The 17,085-nt window shown below is 45.0% G+C and overlaps 1 long non-coding RNA gene across 4 annotated transcripts; it reads right to left on the bottom strand.

The window, feature by feature from the left end:
- Positions 1-10,694: 10,694 nt before the first annotated feature.
- Positions 10,695-16,902, bottom strand: LOC119873773. 4 transcript variants are annotated; one of them, XR_005365219.1, is made up of 4 exons: positions 15,644-16,624; positions 13,320-13,449; positions 11,890-12,079; positions 10,695-10,844 (listed from the first exon to the last, which is right to left on the bottom strand). It is a non-coding gene; the product is annotated as an uncharacterized LOC119873773 (long non-coding RNA). The 4 variants fall into 4 exon arrangements; XR_005365220.1 differs by lacking the exon at positions 10,695-10,844 and adding an exon at positions 16,768-16,895 and having other exon boundaries at positions 11,190-12,079; positions 15,644-15,760; XR_005365218.1 differs by lacking the exons at positions 10,695-10,844; positions 15,644-16,624 and adding an exon at positions 16,768-16,902 and having other exon boundaries at positions 11,190-12,079.
- Positions 16,903-17,085: the final 183 nt, after the last annotated feature.

Genomic DNA, 17,085 nt, shown 5'->3' with positions numbered 1-17,085 from the left:
TTTCCTTTGCTCTCTTAGCACCCCCATTCCTCTCTGCCATTCCTTGCTCCCAGCGCTCCAGCCTGAAGTCAGACTGCTGGTTCTCTCCTGGCTCCCCCATGAGCAACCAGAGCAGTCTCTTGGAGAGCTTTCCATGGCTCAGCCTACTCAGCCGAAAGCGAGAAACATTTCCTTTTTCACCTGCTTGAGCAGTTGTGAGGATTAAACACGGTGATGCATGTAAAGCCTGAACACGCTGCTGGGCACAAGCAGACCCTCATGGAGGACTCGTGCTCGGTATTTCATTGCCTATGGAACCGGTGGTCCCAAAGCTAACAGAAGAGGGAGTTTCAACGGGGTGGTGGCGGGTGCCCAGTGTGCCCAGGAGAGAAAAAGGAGCATTGAGAACAAACATGTACCACATGGTCAGTGTGGGTGGCGTCCTTCCTCTTTGGCAGAGGACAGCTATGGGGAGAGAAGATGGGCCTTCCAGATGCTTCACTGTCTTTTCCCTGGCACTGCACACTGTAGCACGTGTTTGGGGGTTAAAAGTCATATTGTAGCTGAAATCTGATTGGGCTCCCCAGACCTCAGGCCATGTTATACAGCCATACCTTTTAAAAAAACTCCAAACCCACTGAAAAGCATCCCCCAAATAATATGGATAAAGTTTCAGGGAGAGGAGAAGGAAAATGTTCCACTGGCATCACACCAGCAGACATTCTAAAAATCTGCCATAGCCTCTCTCGCCTGCCTTCCTAACATGCTCACATCTCTCTCTCTTTTTTAAGATTTTATTTTATTCATGAGAGACAGAGAGAGAGAGAGAGAGAGAGAGGCAGAGACACAGGCAGACGGAGAAGCAGGCTCCCTGCAGGGAGCCCGATGTGAGACTCGATCTTAGGACCCTGGGATCATGCCCTGAGCAAAGGCAGACTCTCAACCGCTGAGCCACCCAGCTGCCCCTCACATATCTCTTCTTGTCCAGCCCTGCCTCCAGCACCTCTCCCACCCTTCTCTTCAGTCTTCCTCTCCCCTTCTGCAAACTGTTTGCACACACACACCCATGCCCCACCTCCCCTCTCTATACCTCTGCTCATTTGTGTCCCCATCCACAGCCCTGCTCAGAAAAACAAAGCTCCCACCTCAAGCTACACCTGTAGGAAGGCAGAAAAGGAGAAATTAACCCAGGGGTAATATTTACTAATCACAAAGTAAATACAGGGGATCCCTGGTTGGCGCAGCGGTTTGGCGCCTGCCTTTGGCCCAGGGCGCGATCCTGGAGACCCGAGATCGAATCCCACGTCGGGCTCCCTGCATGGAGCCTGCATCTCCCTCTGCCTGTTTCTCTGCCTCTCTCTCTCTCTCTCTCTCTGTGTGTGTGTGTGACTATCATAAATTAAAAAACAACAACAACAAAAAACCAAAGTAAATATAAATTCATCTTTAATAGTTTTTATATTATGCACATTTCCTAAGATTTCTTTTTCTCCATCCTAGTAGCAAAGTAGCAAGAAATGAAAATCCCCTGTCTGGTTAGGGAAATGTAATTTCCTTACTACTTCTCTCTGACATGCTCTCAGCCTGGAGAAAATACTCTAGGAATGTCTAACATGAAATTGAGTTTTCACTTTGTTTTGAGACTCAATAGCCTAGTAAGGAAATACAGAGTTGAATTTTATGTAAGATACATTTTCCTAAGGACTCCATTCATTTTAAAATGCATGTAATTCAGAACTAATAATGGTGGGCATTTTTGTTTAGCAACTAAAGTACGTGGAGACACAATTCTCCCTGGATCTTGCACAGCGAGGTACTGATTGCCTTTTTTTTCAGATCACCTTTCCAAGGATCTGAGTATAATGAACAGCCTGGGCAAAGGGTAGGTGTGTCTGAAGGTGTCTTTCTCTGTAACAAAGGTCAAATATGCCTGTTGTCTGTTATAAAAGATGTAGGTTCCACGAGCTCTGGCTCTTTCTGCAGTGTAACCCATTGTGGTGCAGCTGCCACCTGGCCGGCTCCGTGTTGCCCTGGGAGTGGGGGTCTGGGAACTGGCACAAATGCAGCTGGTCTGGTTGAAGCCTTTGATGTGAGTGTTGGGGAAGGTTGTCAAAAGGGCATGACCCAGGCAGCCCAGGTGGCTCGGCGGTTTAGCACCACCTTTGGCCCAGGGCCTGATCCTGGAGACCCAGGATTGAGTCCCACGTCGGGCTCCCTGTGTGGAGCCTGCTTTTCTCCCTTTGCCTGTATCTCTGTGCCTGTGTGTGTGTGTGTGTGTCATGAATAAATAAATTTTTAAAAATCTTTGAAAAAAAAAAAAAGGGCATGACTCATACTTGACCTGTGAGCAGGATCCCAGCACTTGGAGGCTCCTTACCCCCTCCACTGTCCTTGGAATGTGGGTTCAGCTTGCGTTTCCTGCTCGGAGAACACAGCCTTGAGATAGTGATGCAGTGCTAAGAACACCTGCACGGTGTACGTGGCTGAACCCAGTTAAAGTCTCTATAAACTTTTAAGATTTGGTGGGTGGGTGTGGGGATCCACCATCGTCTTATACCAAGTCTCATTTGTAGGTTCCCTTTTTCATTAAAACTGTCAACTACCAACTTGGAGCGGCCTGCCTCCTTCTTCCCTCTCTCCCTGCCCTCCCTATACGGGATCTCAGATGACACCTAGGAAGCTCCAAGAGGGTTGTGAATCCACCTATGAACAATAAGCCATCCTCTATCTCTGATCCAGGAGTCTCCTTCTCTAGCCTGGGTGATGTGCTCCCAGGAAAACACCAGTAAGCACAGTTTGCGGTTCACCAGGCTCTCCAGCTCCAGCTCTCACACATCGTGTGTCCAAGGTCTCCCTTCTTCTGACCCCAGGAGTATAGTCTGTGCTGGACACAAGGTCACTGATGACCTGAGCCAACACCACGGGGCCGTGCTGCTCTCTGAGTGGGAACTTCAGTGGAGTTAACACTTGTTCTGGTTTAGTTTTACTATATTTCAAAGGCCAGTGGACTGGTCTCTATTACATTTGGTACATTTTGCTGTTAAAAGGAATTCTGTGACTTAAAATGTTCTCTACCTGAAGGCCATGCCCTGTCAATGCAAATGAGTTAGTGTGGGGAGGTCATTTATCCTCAGCGAGATAGAAAGGAGAGCAGGAGATGGAGCTTGTGCCCTGGAGCTTGTACCAGGGAGATGGTCTGTCTTCCTCTGCTTCCTCCCAGCATTTTCCATTTAGAGAGAACTAGACAAAGGCTGCGAAGAAATACGACTTAAAAGGAATTTTTAAAAATATTTTATTTATTTATTCATGAGAGAGGCAGAGACACAGGCAGAGGGAGAAGCAGGCTCCTCACAGGGAGCCTGATGTGGGACTCGATCCCGGGACTGGGATCACGCCCTGAGCCAAAGGCAGACGCTCAACCGTTGAGCCACCCAGGTGTCCCTAAAAGGAATTTTTTAAAAATTAGAGGGACACCTGGGTGGCTCAGTGGTTGAGCATCTTTCTGCCTTTGGCTCAGGGCGTGATCCCGGGGTCCCGGGATTGAGTCCCACATTGGGGTCCTGTATGGAACCTGCACAGCCTCTCTCTGCCTGTGTCTCTGCCTCTCTCTCTCTCTCTCTCTCTGTGTATCTCTCATGAATAAATAAATGAAATCTTAAAAAAATATCTTCAAAAAAAGTAAAAGTAAAGATAAAAGGTAGTAAAATATTGGTTTCATGGTTAGCTAAGGGCATCAGCTTTCAGGCTTTGGTTGGTGACATCTGATTAGATTCTAATGCCACCTAGTGGTAATGATGTACACAATCTTTGAGACCAGCCTCCTGGACTCAGCCTTGTAAACACTCAGGAGCTTTAAAACAAAACAAAACAAAACAAAACAAAACAAAACCCTGTATTCTCAGCCCAAATACCCAGAGATTCTGACTTAATTGGTCTTGGGTGTAGCCTGGGATGTCAGGACTTTTTAAAAAGCTACTTAAGTGATTCTAAATGCAAAACTAAGGTTGAGAATCACTATCCTAAAATGAATGAGATCTTTTACTCTCTCATTCATTCATTCCTTCATTTGCTAAGCAAATATTTATTGAGCACATATTTTGTGCCAGGCACTCTTCTAGGTCCTTGGAGAGTAAGTAACATACTTAAGATCCCTGTTCAAATGGAACATATATTCTATTGAGAGAAGAAAGACACAAATCAATAAATAACATCAATAAACATCAAGAACACCATCAGGCAATGATGAGTATGGTGCAGAGGCTGAAGGAGGGTGATGGCATGGAGACTGGTGGGTGGCTACATCCCTCAGGATCAGAGAAATCTCTGGGAGAAGCTAAGCATGAAAAAATAGGAAGGACCTGGCTCTTCAGATGGATAAAAGAGCAAGTGCAAAGGCCCTGAGGTCACAATGAGTTGGTCTGTCTTCAGGACAGAAGAACAGCCAAGGTGAACAGAGCACATAAAGACGGGGACAAGCACCACCACATAAAGTCAAAGAGTTGATCTTTGTAAACTAGAGAAAGGAGTTAGGGTTTTATTCCAACTGCACCAAGAAGTCACTGGGCTATTCAGCAAGGTCATAAATGAGCTATAAGCCTAAAATACTAAGAACGTTCTTTCACGTGTTTTAAAATTGAGGCTTTTCATCAGATTTCTCTAAAGGGTATCATATTCGAGACTTTTCTATAAGTAGTGGGTGGATATATGTTATTAAAGTTGAGTATTCTATATTTATTACATTTTAACTTAAAAGCAGTGTTGCAGGAGTGCTTGAATGGCTCAGATGGTTAAGTGTCTGCCTTTGGTGTGGGTCATGATCATTGGGTCCTGGGATCAAGCCCCATGTCAGGCTCCTGGTTCAGTGGGGAGCCTGCTTCTCCCTCTGCCTCTGCTTCTCCCCCTGCTCATGCTCACTTTCTTGCTCGCTCACTCTCAAATAAATAAATTAAAAATAAAAAAAAAAGCAGTGTTGGGCAGCCTGGGTGGCTCAGCAGTTTAGTGCCGCCTTCAGCCCAGGGTGTGATCCTGGAGACCGGGGATCGAGTCCCACGTCGGGCTTCCCTGGATGGAGCCTGCTTCTCCCTCTGCCTGTGTCTGTACCTCTATCTCTCTCTGTGTATCTTATGAATAAATAAATAAAATCTTTAAAAATAAATAAATAAATAAATAAAGCAGTGTTGCAATGCAGAGGTCTCCAACACTCTCGGGTCCAATCATTTGCTAGGACTCCTAGAACCCAAAAAAGTGGTTATACTCACAGTTACAGTTTATTACAGAGAAAGGATACAGGTTGAAGTCAGCGGAGGAAAGAGGCACGTGTGTCCAGGGGACAACAGGGACAAGGCTCCACGTGTCTCTTCCGTCACAGGTGTGCAGACCACCTGCTCCTCCCAGCAACAGTGTGTGGCAGCACGCACCATCTTACCAACTAGGTGCCTCTTATTACAAAAAGTAATGAATCAAAAAAAGGCAGTATAGTTATCTAAGTGTTATCTAAGTAAGACACAAGGTTCCTAAAGACCAAAAGAACCAGCAGAGTCCAAAGTGGTTGTCTCCTTGAGGAAAAACGTCCAGGGAGGAATAAGCCCAGGGACAGATGTTTCTCCATGATGAGCCTGTTAGAACTATTCCATTTCACAACTCTCGATTTGGTAAAATAAAAATCAACTAATGGCTTAACAAATTAGAAAGAAGGTGGTGAAAACTTAGTCATGTTTTTAAAAATTGTAAAAGGGTTTTTAAAAATAAACCATTTTTAATGTTTTAGAAAAATGTAAGAAATGTTGGAAGATAGATGATATCCAGAAAATGGTTCTGGGAAGGAAACATTGACAAATGGAAACAAGTAGTATCTATGTGACAGAAACGTTCTGGCATCATTTTGATTTGAGTGCTATTTTTAAATGCTATGTTTATGGACTTGAAGAAACTTGATGGCTTTCTTGGCTTCCTTTGCAACATCAGCCCCTTGTTTTTTTGCAAAGGATAGTCGGTTTCAAGTTGTTTTCCTAGAGCCTGTGGGATGATGGAGGCAGGTCCAGACCACCTAGAGGGTTTGTCCAGGGGAGGCAAAGTGAGTGGGGCCCTAGGACCAACCCCCCCCCCCACCTCCACACACCCCCACCCCCCGCTTTGATCAGAATAGCTCTCTAGGCAGTTTACATGACAGGTGTTCTCAATAGGATTTCCTAGGAGAGGGGCGACCTCTGCAGGTAAAAATCTAAAAGCGGGGCCAGAGTCAAGTCCTGCAGGAATCCTGTGTTTGAGGAAGGATTCTGTACTGAAATTCAGAAATATCTCAGATCACCACATCCCTAGGCACTGAGTTCTTTGTTTGAACAGCTTGTACTAGATTTGGGGATGGGGATCTGGTCCACTTCAGCTGTGGCTCAGCAGCAGCAGCAGGTCCGGTGCTGGACATTTGGGTGCTGGTGGTCTCCCGGGTTGGCAGGTTCAAATGGTCAAATTACAGATGAGTGAAGGAGTGAGGGGTTATGGCTCTATAGGGCCTCCTGGTCACAGGATTGGGACTCTCAGGCATTCTTTGTCAGCAAACCTTCGTTGGACTACAGTGGGCCAGGTGTGCCCTGAGAGCTGTGCATCCAGTGGTGAAGCAGGGCATGCCTCTGACTTCCCATTGGGCGGTCTACATGATGATACAGACAAGTATAGAACATTGTCCTGCCACCTGTCTTCATCTGTGTCCCCTAGGGCCACTGTCCACATTTCTATACCCTGCCCTCTACTGCAGGAGGCTGGTATAGCCTCTTGTAGGCCATATCAACAGCTTCCCTGAGCCTCTGGCTTCCATTTGGGTTTCCTCCGGCAGGAGATCTGAGTGGGCAAAAGAGTATTTAGGGCATTTATTTCCCAGCACATATCAAGAGCAGCAATCCTGTATGACTCTTTCCTTCTGGGTTCTGGCAATCTTTCCTTCTATTTGTTTCTTTGGGCCTGGAGATGGTAACTACTCCACTGCCACCAGCCCTGGGTGTTGCACTGTTGCTTGTGACTCCCCACACCCCGCGGAACTCTTCTACAGTTATGTAATTTGAAATGACATCTGTTTCCTGTTGGGACCTTAACTGAAGCAATTCTGATGAGTGCAATGTTAGGCACAGAGCCTAGCACTGAGTAGAGTATATCTTGTTATGAGGATGTGTAGAAGAGGTTGTGTAAGACAGGAACGGTGGGGTGAATTTTGTTGTGTTCTGACTTGATTGGCTGATGTGACATTAATAGGTAGCCATCCTGTGGTTTGAAAGCCCATCAACTATTTGGATTGTCTAAAGCAGGGGTTGGTGAATTACCATCTGGGGCAAATCTGCCTGTTTTTATAAATAAAGTTTTATTGGCAGGATGCCTGGGTGGCTCAGTGGTTGAGCATCTGCCTTTGGCTCAGGTGGTGATTGTGGGGTCCTAGGATTGAGTCCCGCATCAGGTCTCTGCCTCGCTCTCTCTGTGTGTCTCTCATGAATAAATAAATAGAATCTAAAAAAAATAATAAAGTTTTATTTGGCCACAGCCACACTTCTTTATTTACATACTATCCATGGCTGCTTCTGCACCATAAGAGCAGAGTTGATAGGTGTGACAGGGATTATATAACTCACTGAGCCCAAAATATTTACTATCTGTCTCTTTACAGAAAAAGGTTGTTGATTGATCCCTGGTCTAAGGCAGTTCTCAAAGTGTGGTCCATGGAAGCTTGGGGAGTACCTGAGAGCTTTTCAGGAGGTTAAGAAGATCACAATTATTTTCATAATAAAAGCAAGACATTATTTGCCTTTTTTTTTTTTTTTTTTTTTACTGCATTGACATTTGCATGGACAGTGCTGTAGCAATGCCGGGGATAATTGCCAGTACTTCTGCGCCAATCAAGCCTACAGCACTAAGCTCTTCTAACAACTGTGGTCTTCACTGCTACACACATACTCATAGTAAACAAAGGGACTGGGACAAATAAAAGCCAGTTTCAATTAAGAATGTCCTTGATAAAGCAGGAAACATTATTAATTGTATGAAATCTCATCATGTAAGCACATTTCTTCTTAATATTCTGACAAAATAGGATGTACACAGAAGGCACTTCTGTTAAATCCATAGTTATTTCAAAGAAATTTGAATTTGCAATTTGCTTGAATTTGCACTGAATTAACCTTTTTTTTCATAGAACACCATTTTTGTGTACAAGTGTGATTAGCAGACAAATTATGGCTATTTGGAGTCAGGTCCTTGGCAAATGCTTTCTTGAAAATAAATGAAGTAAATCTGATACTTCAGATAGGAAAGGAAAACTACTGGTACTATTTGTTGCCAATGGCAAAATTTGAGCATTCATGTGAAAATTAGAATTTTGTAAAACTTGCATCTGCCACTGTGAGCTTCATGGCTTCCCAATACTTAAAATACTTTTCTTATGAAATCAGTGATGATATTAACAAATGTGATTTTTTTATATTGTGTAATGAAATGTGTCAACATTTGGAAGATCTTTATTATCACAACGAACAGCATTTTCCAAATAACAAATGTATAATCATCCAAAAATCATCCATGGCAAAAGGTCTCCACAGTGTGCAAGCCAGACTGGCGGATTTTAAAGTAAACAACTATGAAAATTCATTGGTATGGTTTCAGATATCAATGTGTTTTATAAAAAGCCTTTAAGAAACTGTAACTTGCTGAGTTTTGGTGTTGTATTGAAGAATGGCCAGAATTATGTAAAAAGGCTGTAAACTACTCCCTTTTCAACTAAATATCTGAAGCTGTACTGTCTTCATATACATCACCAAAACATATTCCAACAGGTTAAATACAGAAGCAGATATGAAAATTAAGCTGTCTTCCATTAAGCCAGACACTAAAGATACATAAGGCTACTCTCTTCTCTCGACATGTGTTTTGTTATTTTCACTGTTATTTTTAAGTGAATATCTTAACATTTTATCAGTCTCAATTTTTAATATGGTAAATTTTGAGAGATATAACCCATATAAACAGAAGCTTCTTGGGGTCCTCAATCATTTTTATTTATTTAATTTTTTAAAGGTTTTATTTATTTATTCATGAGGGGCATGCACAGAGAGAGAGAGAGAGAGAGAGAGAGAGAGAGAGAGAGAGGCAGAGGCAGAGGGAGAAGCAGGCTCCATGCAGGGAGCCCGACGCGGGAGCTGATCCGGGGTCTGCAGGATCACACCCCAGGCTGTAGGCGGCGCTAAACCGCTGCGCCACTGGGGATGCCCTATTTAATGTATTTATATTTTTAATTTTATTTATTTTTAATTTTATTTAATTTTAAAGATTTTATTTATTTATTCATGAGAGACACACAGAGAGAGGCAGAGACACAGGCAGACGGAGCAGCAGGCTCCCTGTGGGGAGCCCGATGCAGGCCTCCATCCCCGGACTCTGGGATCATGCTCTGAGCCGAAGGCAGACACTCAACCGCTGAGCCACCCAGGTGTCCCTCCTCAATCATTTTAAAAAGAATAAAAGATTTCTGAGTCCAGTGAATCTGAGAACAGCTTGTCTGTGATAGGGAGAACTGGACGCTCCTGGACAGCGAGGTAGCATTTGGAAGATGGAGAATGCTGGGCGATCTAGGAATCCCAAGACCTGGATAGGCATGATTTTTAAAAAATGTTTATTTAAATTCAATTTATTCGTTAACATACAGTGTGTTATTCGTTTCAGGGGTAGAAATCTAGTGAACCATCAGCTGCATGTAACACCCAGTGCTCATTCCATCAAGTGCCTTCCTTAATGCCCATCACCTGTTACCCCATCCCCTCCCCACCCCCTTCCAGCAACCCTCAGTTTATTTCCGAGAGTTAAGAGTCTCTCCTGGTTTGCCTCTGGATGAACATGATTTTAAATGTTACGGGGGCCAGGGTTTTGTGTGCTAGGCACTGTGCCAAGGCTTTATGGTCACTAACTTATTTGCGAGAACCCCCTGAAAGTTGGTACTATTAGCCCTGTCCCTCATAAATGCGAGAACACATTCAGAGCTCCCCTCACGAAGCTGGTGACTGGAGTGGGTCTCGAGCCCCGCCAGCTGGCCTCGGGTCTCGTGTTCTTAACCGAGACTCCGTGCTACCCCGGACGCAAGGCTGTTTCCTTTATGCTCCTTTCCCAATAGACTGAGATCATGACAATCCTGTCTCGCTGTCCCCCTCCAAATGCCAAAGGACCTGCCCTGTAGCTCATACTTAATTATCCTTGGGCATGAGTTCCTGTTCCTGTACAATTATACGCAAACAAAGGCAAAGGTCTTGGAATTATCTACAACAGGGAAATGAGAGCAATGACCACTTAGTTCTTCATTCGTTTCCCCTTTTGAGCTTTTAACTTACAATTTACAATTTGTTGCTGCTTTCACTCCCGTTGTTGCCATGAATGAATGGCACTGCCAGCTCTCTTCAACAGGATCGTTTATTGCTGAATGAACAAAAGGGGTGTTCATAGGCTTGATACCCGATTTCATGTCCCATGTGTTGTGTTGAGGTCATCGAAAGATTAAAGTGAAAGTTTAATTGGAGAAGGTAAACAGTGAAGCCAGTTTCTTTTTTTATTTTTTAAAATATTTATTTTTTTATTTTATTTTATTATTTTATTTTATTTATTTTATTTTTTATTTTATTTTATTTTATTTATTTTATTATTTTATTTATTTTATTTTATTTTATTTTATTTTATTTTATTTTATTTTTTTTTTTATGAGAAGCACAGAGAGAAAGAGGCAGAGGGATCCACGCGGGAAGCCCAACATGGGACTCGATCCTGGGTCTCCAGGATCACATCCTGGGCTGAAAGGGGCCCTAAGCCGCTAAGCCACCGGCGTTGCCCCTGAAGCCAGTTTCATGCTGAAAAATTCACAAAGATTTTTTTTAAGATTTTATTTATTTATTCATGAGAGACACAGAGAGGCAGAGACACAGAGGTAGGGCTGTGGGGAGCCCGATGTGGGACTCGATCCCAGGACCCTGGGATCATGACCTGAGCCAAAGGCAGACACTCAATCACTGAGCCACTCAGGAGTCTCAGAAAGATTAATTCTTTAAAAATAAACCCAACTTAGGGCATCTGGGTGAGTCAGTTGGTTAAGTGTCCAACTCGATTTTGGCTGGGGTCATGAGGGTCTCCGGGTAGTGAGATCGAGCCCCACATTGGGCTCTGTGCTCAGCATGGAGTCTGCTTGAGACTCTCTCTCCCTCTACCCCTCCTCCCGCCTGCACATGCTGGCTCACTCTCTCTCTGTCTCTCAACAAATGAATACAATCTTTTTGTTAAAAAACAAATGAACTGAACTTTTTTCTCTTCTTTCTCAGGATAGGTAAGAGGACTCAGGGGGAGACCCAGAGAACAGCTTCCTTCCCTGTGGATTTTTCTTGTTACCCAGAAGGGGAAACTGAGGCTCAAAGCAGTCAACAACTTGCCCAAAGGTACAAAGCAGAGGAAAGACTAAGCTTCGCCTCATCTAGCCTAAAAGCTCCTCAAGGGCAGGGACCTGGTCTCACTCACAGTGTAGCCCCAGCTGGGCAGCAGGCACACAAATGGGCTTGGCAGGTGTCTGTGAGCTGCTCCACAGCAGCAGGGCTTGAACTTGACTCTGAAGCTAGCACTTACCTACCTGGCTTCCTGCTTTTCTGACATTGTTGGTCAAGTGGTTTGAATGCCCTGAATTGAGAAGAAACCTCAAAAAATGTCTGACCACAGGCAGAATATGAAAGGGCTTTGAGGGAGAATCAAAAAATGGAAAGAGCTTTCTGATGCTACTGTATTCACAGGAGGTGACTATTCAGCTCATGGGCAGAAAACTGAAAGTTCCCACTGAAGCTGCCTCTTTCTGTTTTGCCTCTCTCTGTCTTTTTCTGAAAGAACCACACAAAAGGGCTAAGAAAAACTAACCACAAGAGCTATGAGGCCGCACCACGGGGAGACTTAGACTGTTTTGCCTCGTGTTTCCTGGAGTTCCATGTGGAAAGTGGATTGAAGCAGCTGTCCACAACCTGGAAGGGAGCTAGCCACGTCTCCCGAGGCAGAACAAAGTGGAAGGGACATGTGGCATTCCTTTCAGTTTGGGAAAGGCGAGACACTCCTGGAAGAAACACATCGGCAGGTGTTTGAGTAAAAGAGAACAAATCCCAGTCATACACTTACAAGTGATGTTTTCTGTCTTTCAATAAGATTATTTCCACCTTAAAAATAATGCATGTTGGGATCCCTGGGTGGTGCAGCGGTTTAGCGGTTTAGCGCCTGCCTTTGGCCCAGGAGACCTGGAGACCCGGGATCGAATCCCACGTCGGGCTCCCAGTGCATGGAGCCTGCTTCTCCCTCTGCCTGTGTCTCTGCCTCTCTCTCTCTGTGTGACTATCATAAATAAATAAAAATTAAAAAAAAAATAATGCATGTTTATTTGGAAGTCACATGAATGTAAAAAGAAAAACAGGTATCCATCTAAAGAAAACCACTGTTTACCACTTTAAGTGTGTGTGTGTATACATACATACCACCTTTATTTGCTTTTGGCATTGAGCATTACACCATAGGAATGTTGCTATATATTTTTAAATATTTTTTAACCTTATTTTTAAATAATTGGAAGCCTACTTAAAAGAAAAAGAAAAAAGAGGTGCCTATCTGGCTCAGTTGGTACAGCATGCAACTCTTGACCTCAGGGTCATGAGTTCAAGCCCCACACTGGGCGTGGAGCCTACTTAAAAGAGAAAAAAGGAAATAATTGCAGATTCACAGGAAATTACAAAATAATACGTGGGGAGAGTTCCCATGTACTCTTCACCCAGTTTCCCATAGTGGTAACATCTTGTGTGACTGTAAAACATAATCACAACTAGGAAATTAGCACTTTTAGCACTTACAATGTATGTGTATAGTTCTGTGCAATTTTATCACCCATGTACACTTGTATAGCCTTCACAGTTACCATACAGAACTGTTCCATTAGCATTACATCCATCTCTCTGCCTCTCCATCCCAACCACCACCCCTAATCTGACAATCATTCATCTATTTTTTAAAATATATTTATATTTATATTATTTATTTGTTTGCTTGTTTGTTTATGAGAGAGCACGAGGTGGTGAGAGGGGCAGAGGGAGAGGGAGAAGCAAACTCCCCACAGAGCAATGAGCCTAATGTGGGGCTCAATCCATGGACCCTGAGATCAAGACCTAAGCCAAAGTCAGACACTTAATCAACTGAGCCAGCCAGGTGCCCCCAAAGCAAGATAATTTCTACAAAAGGATGAAAACAGATGCAAACATCTGGCAAGAGTTTAGCTCAGACAGGAAAGCCAAATGTCCATTGACCTCAGCTACCTGCGGCTCAGCAAGGAAGCAGCAAGTGTCCTGAGAAGTCTCTAAGCCAGCGTCATAGAATCCAATTTCCAGCAGCCAGATGCCCTCTTGCTGCACCACTTTTGTCTGACCAACTGCAAGGCTCACTCTCCTGAGAGAATAACGACAACACAACAGGGATGAAAGAAATAGAAAAACTATAAAAGACAGACCCAAGAATTCAAAAAAGTATAGCAACCGGAGGACACTTTGTATAGAGCAAATAGTTCTTTATGCCTAACTGGCCCTTGTCATCACTGTAGCAGAGCATCATGAGGGCAGGGTTATATTGTGTCTGTGCACTCCATCCAAAGAGAGGGAAAGGTGATCCATTTTAGAAAGAATTTAAATCCGTTTTGGTGGGATGTTTTGACTATATGGTATGTTTTGACTATATGGTATGTTTTGACTATATGGATGTTTTGACTATATGGTAAAGTCGGTTATTGTAAAGGATGAAGTGATTCTCCAGTAGGGGGAGGGTGATTCTAGACCGCACAGACAGTTATGGGGCTGGGGGGGGGAGGTGGCTGACCACGAGGTCATCAAACTCCCTTAAGCATTAGAGAGCAGGGCTTTATGTATGTATGTATTTATTCATGAGAGACACAGAGGGGGCGGAGACACAGGCAGAGGGAGAAGCAGGCTCCCTGCGGGGAACCCCAGGCGGGACTTGATGCCAGGACAGTGGGATCACAACCTGAGCCAAACGCAGATGCTCGCCCACTGAGCCACCCAGGTGCACCTAAAATAAAATTTAAGAGGCAACCTGTAAAAGAAGGACACTCAGACCCTCCTCTGTCCCCCTGAAACCTTCCTGTGACCAGTACCCTCCCTGTACTGGGAGGTAAAGAGACACCCTTATCATCTGAGATGTGACATTTAGAGCCGAGAAGGCTGTACAAACGCCGCTTGTTACTTTTTACTAATTTACTACCCCACCTCGACCTCTGTGTCCAATTCCTTACTCACTGAAGCTCCCAAAGTCATTTTCTTTGCCTTGTCAGTTCCTCATGCATTTATTGTCTGTCTGAAAGTATGAAAACTGCCTGCCTTGGTCATTTCTTTAGGTTTCAATTTATTATTGGGCCTCCGGGCCCAAGTAATAAAAATTTGAGGGTTTTTTTTCTTCCTGTTGATCTGTCTCATGTAAATTCAATTATTAGTCTAGTTGGAAGAACCATGGGCCAAGGAAAATTTTTTCCTCCCCTCAGGCTTACTGAGTTGAATAGAATCCCCCAAATTCGTGTCCACGTGGAACCTCAGATTATGACATTATTTGGAAATAGAGTCTTTGTAGGTGCAATTGAAACTGCTTAGGGAATCCCTGGGTTGCTCAGTAATTAAGCGCCTGCCTTTGGCCCAGGGTGAGATTCTGGGGTCCCAGGATCGAGTCCCAAAGCGCCTGCCTTTGGCCCAGGGTGAGATTCTGGGGTCCCAGGATCGAGTCCCACGTCAGGCTCACTGCATGGAGCCTGCTTCTCCCTCTGCCTGTGTCTCTGCCTCTCTCTCTCTCTCTGTGTGTGTCTCTCATGAATTAATGAATAAAATCTTTAAAACAAGAAAATGGTCCTACAGAACGAAAAGTATTTAGCTCTTTTGGTGGTGGTGGGTTATATGTTCAAATATTTTGAAATATCTTAAAAAATAGTAAAAAATATATATAGTTATATATATATATATATAGAAGGCTAGCTAATGACAAAGCACAAGCTGATACGCAGCAAACAACCCCCACCCCCGCCTCACTGCGGGGAGGGGTATGTGTGACATTCCTTCTGGAAGCTCCCAACTGTCTTATTGTTAATGCGGTGCTAGAGGGAAAAGTAACCTTAACTTGACAATGGCAAGGCCTCCAGTATCCGTGAGTCTTCTTCAGGGTACGAAAGCCCCTTTGAAACTTCCCTTTCCTTTACCTCCCCCAAGTCCCAAGTATATAATTAAACACCCCTCAGAACCCTGGTGCAGCAGCTCTTTCTGCCCACAGGTCCTGTTCCTACGCTTTAATAAAACCACCATTTTGCACCAAAGATGTCTCAAGAATTCTTTCTTGGTTCTCTGCTCTGGACCTCACCCCACCAAACCTCACCTACATTCCAAAACTACATATTTGTGTATACGTATGTATATGTACACACACACACACACACACACACACACACAGCTATTACAAATAGACCCCACAATGAAAAACGGCTCAAATACAATAAGGTTTATTTACCATAGTAAAAAAAAAAAAAAAAAAAAAGAATATTTTCAAGCTAATTCAAATCAGTTTCCCAACAGTCCAGGTGTAGCATACGTACGCTGCTGTTAGAAAGGTTTTGGGGCCACCTGGGTGGCTCAGTCAGTTGGGCACCCAACTCTCGATGCCTGCTCAAGTCTTGATCTCGAGTTCCTGAGTTCAAGTCCATTGTTGGGCTCTGCTTAAGACAAAAATAAATGGTCTTGGCAGGACCTTTCTAGTGGGTAATCTAGCAGTAAACTGAAGAAGCCCTCATGATTGGCACACTGGTGATCCAGCCGTTTCTCCTCCTTCAGTTTTGGTTTGGAATTTACTGAACTAGGGACGTCGGGGTGGCTCTGCGGTTGAGCCTCTGCCTCCGGCTTTGGGGCGTGATCCCAGGAATCGGGATCGAGTCCCACATCAGGCTCCTAGCAGGAAGTCGGCTTCTTCCTTTGCCTGTGTCTCTGCCTCTCTTTCTCTGTGTGTCTTTCATGAATAAGTAAAATCTTAAAAAAAAAAAATTTTTTTTTACTTAACTAAATGACTCTTGAGCTGCTAGCATTGTTCAGCGCAGCCCGGCTTTCCCAAACGTGCCCGCCCGGTGGAAATCGCTGGAGAAATCCCCTCGGTTCCTGTAGGTCCAGGGAGGGGCTGGGCAAGTCTGGGGAAAGCCACTGGGTTTCAGCCCGGAGTCACCGGGGCGGTATTTTTGCTTTTTTCAAACCCGGACCGCCGTCTTCTGGGGCTGGAACCAGCGCCTCAGGGCAGGCAGGATAAAAAAGTTGCACAATTTTGTTGAGTATTTATTGGAAACATTTTCTCAAAATCCCATTAACATAACCATGTACAAAAAGTCAAGTGTAATAGGATTGCATTTGTGCAAAAAAGGATGGTAAGACTGGACATTAACTTTGGCTACGAGAAAGGTCCTCGTTCCAGTTAGTCGCATTTTTTATTTTTATTTTTTTTAAGATTTTATTTGCCCACGCATGAGAGTGTACACACACACACACACACACACACACAGAGGCAGAGCCACAGGCCGAGGGCGAAGCAGGCTCCGCGCAGGGAGCCCGACGCGGGACTCGATCCCGGGTCCCCAGGGTCACGCCCTGGGCCGGAGGCCGCTCTGCACCGCTGAGCCCCCGGGGCTGCCCCAGTTACTCGCATTTAAACACTTTAAAATCATGAGGCGTCACGTACGTTACGTTAAGAAACCTCTGTAGAACCGCAGGCGCATTTCTGCAGACGACGCCGCGGCCCCGCTCCACCGGCACCGGCACCCGCCCGGCCGGGCTCCGCCGCGGGGGCTCCGCGCAGGTCCGCCTGGGGTCGAGGCGCGGACCCCGCCCCCCGCGCCCGCGGCAGGACCCCCGCAGCCCGAGGCCGCCCCCCCACTTCCGGCCGCTTCACCCCGCCCCCCAGCGTCTCCGGATCCCCCCGCGGCCTCGCTCCCCGCCGCGCTCCGGCTCCGCGCTGCCCCTCCGCTTCCCAGACGTGTTTTGTTTGCGACGCTGTCGT

This window comes from Canis lupus, chromosome 10 (assembly GCF_011100685.1).
Source record: "Canis lupus familiaris isolate Mischka breed German Shepherd chromosome 10, alternate assembly UU_Cfam_GSD_1.0, whole genome shotgun sequence".
In the NCBI taxonomy this organism is placed as follows: domain Eukaryota; kingdom Metazoa; phylum Chordata; class Mammalia; order Carnivora; family Canidae; genus Canis; species Canis lupus.
The sequence above is the reverse complement of the archived record's forward strand: the minus strand, read 5'-3'. Positions and strand labels throughout refer to the sequence as shown.